The 8,566-nt window shown below is 34.7% G+C and overlaps 1 long non-coding RNA gene and 1 pseudogene across 4 annotated transcripts; one reads left to right on the top strand and one right to left on the bottom strand.

The window, feature by feature from the left end:
• Positions 1 to 558: 558 nt before the first annotated feature.
• Positions 559 to 3,101, bottom strand: LOC110770806 (uncharacterized). Of its 3 annotated transcripts, XR_015833405.1 has the most exons (5): positions 2,718 to 3,099; positions 1,548 to 1,767; positions 1,300 to 1,423; positions 1,140 to 1,193; positions 559 to 1,035 (listed from the first exon to the last, which is right to left on the bottom strand). It is a non-coding gene; the product is annotated as an uncharacterized LOC110770806 (long non-coding RNA). The 3 variants fall into 3 exon arrangements; XR_015833404.1 differs by having other exon boundaries at positions 1,140 to 1,423; positions 2,718 to 3,101; XR_015833406.1 differs by lacking the exon at positions 1,140 to 1,193 and having other exon boundaries at positions 2,718 to 3,098.
• Positions 3,102 to 6,363: 3,262 nt separating this feature from the next.
• Positions 6,364 to 6,770, top strand: LOC110759501 (cysteine proteinase inhibitor A pseudogene; annotated as a pseudogene). Its single transcript, XR_015833699.1, has 2 exons — positions 6,364 to 6,453; positions 6,542 to 6,770. The product of XR_015833699.1 is annotated as a cysteine proteinase inhibitor A pseudogene (transcript).
• Positions 6,771 to 8,566: the final 1,796 nt, after the last annotated feature.

Below are 8,566 nucleotides of genomic sequence, written 5' to 3'. Positions count from 1 at the left end.
TCCAACCACCTCCACTACTACAAAAATTGAAATAGACGACGGGGAAACACCGTCGTCTTTTTCTTTTTCAAACCGTCGTTAAATCGACAGTCGTCTTTTTGAAAGTCAAACTACGACAGTAATTAACCGTCGTCTATTATATGTAAAAACGACGGTTTTTAAAATAACCGTCGTCTATTAACTGTAAAGACGACGGTTCTATAAAAAAACTGTCGTCTATTACATGTAAAGACGACACTTTTCTAAAAAACCGTCGTCTTTTGAATGTAAAGACGACGGTTTTTCCTAAAAACCGTCGTTGTTTTTATGTAAAGACGACGCTTTTTGGAAAACCGTCGTTATATATGGTAAAAACGACGGTATTTTGTTAAATACCGTCGTTGATTGTATATAAAGAAGACATGATTTTGTTTAAAATCGTCGTCGTTTTTATGTACAGACGACGGTAAAACCACCGTTTATTTTCTTTAAATATGTCGTCTAATAAGTTTCCAAGCTGTTACATTGTAGTTTTTTGTTTTCTATGATTCCATACAACAATTTCAACTAGGAAACCGATTATAATGATTCAAAAATTATTTCTTTAATAAAACTTGAAGATTCAATAATCATTACATAGTCAATCAATCTTTATTCTATTACATACTTCCTACCTATAATTAGAAATAAAGGAGCTACATGTGGCTCACAAATTCCACTAATTTGATATGAACTTCATCAATTTATTCTTCGGTGTATGAGTTAGCTCTGCCTTCTTGCACATTTTCCAAGTTGTTCTATTCCCCTCCCCTGTAGCAATATCAGCAACAACAGGTCCCTTGTACAAGACTTGCAAAATTCACATCAAACTCCACAAACACAAATCTTACCAAATATATTTCATTAATTCTAATCACTGCCATTAATGTAGATAAAAACAAGTTCTAAATGACCAAATTGTCTACCTTCTCCAAAGATGTGCATGGTCCAATGAACCTCTGAGTTTTGATACCCTTTGAACATTTGATCACAAGTGTACCACTGACAATTAATTTTCTGTAATGAGATTGACATATATAATTAGAGGTTAAAGAGAATTCATCAATGGAATAAGTCTAAGCATAATAAACAGGAGTTGAAAAGGATCCAAGGATTTATACATGATGCAAAACATATAAAATAGAATTCCTACTCTTGACAAGTCTGGAGGCTCTCTGAAAATAAAGCAAATTAAAATGCAAAAATCGTTACACAACACAAGTACTAGAAAATGAACAAGAACAGGGGATTTTAGAAAGCAGGGGGGCTTAGCTCACTTACTTGCCAAGAAGCCTGAGTAAGTTGCCTGAAAGGAACAACGAAGCAACAATAAACATGCCCACGTATTAAATCAGAGTGAGGAAGTTGAATTGGTAGACTTGGAGTAAAACCCATGTTGATGTTGCTGTCAAAATAGTCAGGTAGGGTGTTGGCAATCCACAGTAATAAGCGAACTTTGTAATTATATAGGAGAATATGGCATCAACGAACATCATAGAAATAAGCAACCACTCAAAGATAGCTGTTACCAAAATTGTAGTCAAATCTTGGGGGCTTCTGCATAAATGCAGATGAAATCCCCATAGCCATGTGCTTGAAATAGAAAACACTCCAGTCCTTCCAATAAGAATCAGTACTCCAAGGTGAAACTCGAAACTGTATCCAGTAATGGACAAGGGAGGTTCAAAACAATCAAAGAAACAACTAATGTAACACCAGAAGCTAGGCCTGCATCATTCCTCCCATAAACTGAGAAGGCACCAAGGATTGAAAAATGAGCCAAAAGTAAACAAGTAGGCGATAAACAAAAACCCAAACCTAAGAATTTTGAAAGAAAACATCTTAACCCAAAAATAGAAAAGGGAAGTAAGTGACGTGCATAAACCAATTTCATAGACAATTAGTCGATAACCATGAAAAAACTATACCAGAAGCTTACAAACAAAACATTTATATGAAATGCAACATTTCTCATAGAAACCCCCTTTCTCATAGAAACCCCCTTTCTAATAGAAAATATGATATCTAATGAATTGTTAGCATGGATATCAAACCAATATTAATGAACATGATAAGATGTTATTACTCATACATCAAGAACCAAATAATCCAAGCCAATACTTCCATTAAAAGCTACCAATCTGCATCCCAAGGCGGTAGAAACTTTTAAGGGTCAATACCATAAAAAAGCACAAACACATAGCAATAGGGAGTAACCGATTTCTCTTAGCAGATCAAAACACCTGACCAAGAATCTAGCAAATCCAAGTAAACAAGAAAACTGAAACAACCCATATCCAGAATTCCAATACAAGATCACTAATAACAACAACTCTAACAAATGACCCAAAAAAAAGCCAGATTATAAGCAAAATGATAAAAGAAAGAACTGAACTTGAATTTGAAATTTCATCACTTGAAATATAAATACCCATCAAAAGGCTAATGGCCCAATTCAATCTAATTAACCTACTTGGCAGTACAAAACAGAGACTCGATTCACATAAAGAATGAATATTTACCACACCCACCAATCCAATTAACAACAAAAACTAAGTGATCAAATCATAAAAATATAAGTTGCATCGAAAACAAGAACTTACTTACAATTACAAAATTAGAATATTAAACAAGAAAAAATAAAAATTAAAGTCAAATCAGAAGAACCCTAAGCTAACCCTAGAAAATTAGCTTCGTACCTTTTTGGTTTACGAGTAAGAAGATCTAATCTAAAACTCGTAAAATGGAAGATGGGAATCCAGTTAGGGGCTTAAAACTGGTCTCGATGAGGAAGGGTAGCTGCCATGGGCAGCGCGAGGGAGATGGCGAACCACGCGATGGAGATGGCCATCTTGGAGAGCTCAGTGACCTGAATGGTGCGACAGAGATGGTGATATCGGCGAGTTCGGTGGAAGGCGCGAGGGAGATGTGCTTCATAGATGTGAGAGAGAGTTGAGAGAGAACGGGTTTTCTGAAAGGAGGTGAGAGAATTTGAGATTTTGAGAGAGCGAGGGTTTTTCTAAAAAGCTCTGCGCTCGCGAACTGAAGGTGAAATTTTTGTTTAGCGCCTCCTAAAAACACGTCGGTCCTAATAAGGTATCGTCGTTATTTTAAAAATCAACCCAACTCGTGGGTGTATTAGGTATCTTACCACGACAGTATTATAACACCCGTCGTCTTTTAAAATACCACGACGGTTTTTATATAAAGGGTCGTCTATTGTGTGTCGTAGTTTAACATAATTGTAGTAGTGCTCCATTATTATCTGCAATTCGATCAAGACAGTCTTGATCTCAATAGGACCCTTCTAGTCAAAGAAGAGAGAAGATATGGTACTCATATTTACATCGAAGTTTACCTTTTTCAAATCAAATAGCCGCAAATTTCCCGTTGCGAAGTGCTCCATTCAGGAGATATATTAGAACTGAGAATGCTACTGTGAGTAACGATGGCTAACCATGAGGGCACGAAATCTTTTGCTTCTTCATATATAATATATATAATTTTTAACGAGCTCTTTCTTAGTAAAAAAAATTGCATTGATTTGTATACCAATGGTCTCAGGTTCGATATTATGTGTGTTTGTCGTTAATGTTATGAAATAAAATGTTGTTTTTGGAATCTCATCCAAAATTTTAATTATTTTTTAGTTCCAATGTTTATTAAAAAAAAAACAAACCTAACATAAACAAAAAATAATTTAACAACAAAAAAAATTAGCACATAAATTAAATTACATGATAAAAAATATACATAGAGCTCCAGTTTAGAGTCTCCTATGGAGCTCTAAATGTAGTTTTATCAACCACATTTGGAAGCCAACGTTAGGTTTGCTGTAAGGAAAGAGAATCTTTACACGTGTCCCCAATTTGAGAGGCAAAATAGTGGAGTTCTCGTGCCCATCATTATTATATGGTCCGGTTATTATCACGTGATACTTAGGGGTGGGCATCAATCCGGCCGATCCGATCAAACCGGCCGAACCAAACCGTATTTTCCGGTTTGGTTTGGTTTTGACTTTAAAAAAGTCAACAGTTTTAAAATTCGAACCAAACCGGAGTAGTTTGGTTCAGCTGCAGTTTTCAGCTTTGAAAAACTGTGCTAATCCGAACCGAACCGTTTAAATAATAATTAATTATATATATTTATATATATATATTAATTTACATGTGTCAATGGTTGAGTGGCTAATTAGAAGTGTTAGTGTACACCAGCCACACTGAATTGGACTCCAAACCAACTATTTTCAGACTCAAACCTCATCTTGGATTCTCCTCTTCCTTGAACACGCAGCCTCACTCAACCCTAGAGAAGCCACCATTTGAACCACCACCTTCACTGCTTCAATCAAACCCATTCTCACATTGCAGATCCATCGTCGTCGCCGCACCTCCATCTTTGTCGCCGCACCTCCATCATCGTCGCCGCACAGCCTTCGTCGTCATCGCACAGCCTTCGTCGTCGCCGCACAGCCTTCGTCGTCGCCGCGATCCATCGTCGTCGCCGCACCTCCATCTTCGTCGCCACACAGCCAGAGTCATCGTCGTACAGCCTTCGTCGTCGCCGCACAGCCTTCGTCGTCGCCGCACAGCCATCGTCGTCGTCGCACAGCCATCGTATGTTCTAATTTTTACTTCTGCTTCTCTACACATTTTTCTTTTGATGGATATTGTGATTTCAAATTCTTGGAATGAATTTTCAGTAGTGGGTTTATCTCTATATATGATAATAGGGTGTTGCTTGGAATGAAATTTTTGGATCTTGAAAAATGATGGTCGAATGCACTTCATTTTCATTCCATGAACAAAGAAAATGTTTCTGATTTGAGAGGTTCATGACATCTTCATTCCATGAACTAATTGGATATCATTTCTTTTCTGTTTTTCTTAATCTTTTGAATATATTGTCATTTTAAGATAGTTGATAGGTGCTGATGATGTGCTAACTTTAACAGAGCCTAGAGTGGTTGTTACATTATGTGTGACTTCTGTTTGCTGAGCTGAGACGAGACGAGACTTGCCTATGGTTCAGGTATGTCGGAGCTAAGCTTTCATTAATTTCGACAAATTTGTTGTTTTTGAAGTATCGTTTTGGATGAGGTTTTCTGTGTTGCTTGGGTTGTATGTTTGGTTTACTGGTTTTAAGGTGTAGATTCAACTTTCAACTTCTATTGGATGATTTCATGATCTAGGAACATGGGTTTCTGTTAGATGAAAATGAGAATTAAATTTTTTGGCCATCTCTTGTCGTTATTAGGTGAAATTATTATCTTTCAGTGTCATTTTTGTTGATCTAAGGACAAATTCATTATTTTATTAGGCTGAAATTTTCCCATCTTAAGAAATCAAAAGATTTAGGATGAATTTCCTTTTGTTTCACAAGCCAAATAGATTTACTTCTCTTGGTTTCATTGGCATCTGAGTTTATTCTCCTCTTTTTCATTTCGCTTGCAGCTGTAGTTTCCTCTTCCCCTGTTTCTTGCTTGCACAGATCCATGAACTCAGTTTCTTTTCTATTTGTTGTCTATATGAGTTGGTGCTGGAAACTGGAAATTGATGCTGCTGGAAACTGGAAATTGGTGCTGGAAACTGGAAATTGATGCTGGAAACTAGAAATTGGGCAGCCTTTCATTATGAACTAATTTTGGGCAGCTTTTCATTTCTTAGTTTTATCATGTATTCATTTCTTATGAACTTTTTGAATGTTTGTTTTGATGGATATTGTGAACTTAGAAGCATACTGGAAACTGGACAGGTTTTGATTAAATGGAAATTATGAACTTGTATTTTGGGCATCCTTTCATTTCTTAGTTTTATCATCTTGTATTCATTTCTTATGAACTTTAGAATGTTTGTTTTGATGGAAATTGTGAACTTAGATGCATGCTAGAAATTGGACAACTTTTGATTAATGGAATATTGTTGTGTTAGCCTTTGATGGAATGGAATGATATAATGGCACAATGTTAGCATTATAATGTAAGAGCAGGTTGAAAATGCATGGTTTTGTTTTAGGCACAAACCGGCTGAATCAATCCGAACCAAACCGATTACAAGTGGTTTGGATTGGTTCGGTTTTCATTATAGTTTTAGGCTAATCCGAACCAAACCGGACCGTTATTTTCTTATTGGTTCAACTGTGGTTTGAGAGTAAAACCGAACCAATCCGGACCGTGCCCACGCCTAGTGATACTTACCAAATGGTAGTACGGATAAATAGTAGAACGACTGGAAATCAATTACTAAGGAGAAAGACGTTAACTTTAAAACTTCAATAGCTGAAACCTTCCCACCATCAGCGATACTACTTCCATTTCTGCAATCTTCCTCTTAATCTACTTCCATATGTGGCGGAATAACCGATTCTCCAGGAACCGTGAACAGCGTCGAAACCATAAGCCTCGCTCGCTTCGCCATCGAAGAACACAACAAGGAGGTAAAAACCCTTTTATTTTATTTCTGTCAAACAAAGATTGTGAATGGGATTTTGATTAATTAGTTAATTTGATTGAATAATTGTGCAGCATAATGGTCTGCTTGAGTTTGTGAGGGTGGTGAATGAAAAGCGGCAAGTAGTTGCTGGGATGAATCACTATTTGACTATTGAGGCCACCGACGCGGGCAAGAAGAAGCTCTTTGAAGCCAAGGTCTATGTGAGGCCTTGGGAGCACTTCAAGAAAGTGTCGGAGTTCAAGGAAGTGAAGTCCACGGAAGTGCAGGAGTTCAAGCACATTGCTGACTCTTAGTTTGTGTTGAGAGGTTTGTGCCCTTTCATTTGTTTCTTCTTCTTTTGTTTTTTTGTTTTTTTGTTTTTATAATTATAGTAAATTTGGCTTACACTTTCAAATTCAACTTACCTTATCTGCAACCCTTCACTTTTTGTTCCTATAAATAATACCCAATTTTTATAAGTAAAAACTCATGACTAGGATCCAACTCATCAAATTACCTTATTAAGCTCAATATCTAATTTATTATAATTTTTTGATTGCCAAAATACCCCTATTTATATTTCAACGTGTAATGGGTTAGTGTTTTAATTTTTGGTTCCCCATTTTATTGTGGTGATTCCCTCTGCAATTAATTATAAGTTTTATTATTAAAATTCATTAATAGAGTCAACAATTTGTTGGCCGAAAAAGGCAATTTTCCTTATTGCCTTTTTGAAATTTTGTTCCATCTTTCCTGGATAATAATCTATCTATTTTAGAACTTGGATTTCATTTATTGTACCTAATTTTTCCATGGATAACAATCTACCTATTATTTTTTATTATAAATTATTGTGTATCTATATTTTCTATAAATTATTGTGTACCTATTTTTCTATAATAATCTACCTATTATTTTTTATAAATTATTGTGTATCTATATTTTCTATAAATTATTGTGTACCTATTTTTCTATAATCTACTTTTTTCATGGATAATAATCTACCTATTATTTTTTCTATAAATTATTGTGCATCTATATTTTCTATAAATTATTGTGTACCTATTTTTCTGTAATAATCTACCTATTATTTTTTATAAATTATTGTGTATCTATATTTTCTATAAATTATTATGTACCTATTTTTCTGTAAATTTTTTGAGTAAATAATATACTTATATTTTATTTAAATAATATACCTATATTCTTATATGTATATATTTATATTTATATTTTTCATAGGTACATTATTGGATATATAATTTACAGAATTTTTTTTTTTTGGGTTTGCAATATTAGGGGTGATATGTAGAGGGAATGGTAACAAAAAAAAAAGGGGTGATTGATATGCTATTAATAGGGAGTATTAATTAAAATTATGGTAGTTAATGAAATGCTTGAAATAAATTATAAATAAAATATGAAGTTTGGTGGCAACGATGTAAAAATATAGGAATACTATGACCTCTTATATCATACTGGTCATTTAAATCTGAAATTGGATTTTACATATAGATTTATAGAGTGGTGGGTATATATCTAGGAAGTAGAAAATATAGGGACCTATATTGGACAAGCCCTTATAATTACCTGGTCATTTCGTTGGAAAACATTAGTAAAAGGATGATAAAGAAATCCACAAGTTGGCGGTAGTTATGAACTCATATTGCTAATGTCTATAGGAGGATCTTTCAGTGGCTCCTTTTCTTCTTTGGTTGCAGCCATAAGTGATTGTATATACTCAATTTCCTTCTTCAGTCTTTTGTTTCCGCTTAGTAGCGGGCAAAAAATGAAAAAGGAAATATTTTGTTATGTATTCTTCTTCTTTTCATAGTTGGGTAGGATAGGAAGGAGACTCTTCATCTTCTTCTTATGCAGAAACAAAACCATTTCAGAATTGACATATTTTTAGCCTTTGAGTTCTGTTTTAAAAGTATGATTAATATTGGTCTATATGTTTAAACAGTGAGAGCAGGTGATGAAGAAAATGGAAAGTTGAAGTCTATCTATGAATTGGGGAGGCAAAGAAGCTAAGTTTAAAGTTGAAGTCTAAGAATAACGGAGCCACAAAGCTGTTAATATATTGGGGTGTATACATGATTTAATGGCTGTTATAG

This window comes from Prunus avium, chromosome 2 (assembly GCF_965620075.1).
Source record: "Prunus avium chromosome 2, drPruAviu1.hap1.1, whole genome shotgun sequence".
NCBI lineage: Eukaryota > Viridiplantae > Streptophyta > Magnoliopsida > Rosales > Rosaceae > Prunus > Prunus avium.
This window is presented reverse-complemented; position numbering and strand designations above follow the sequence as displayed.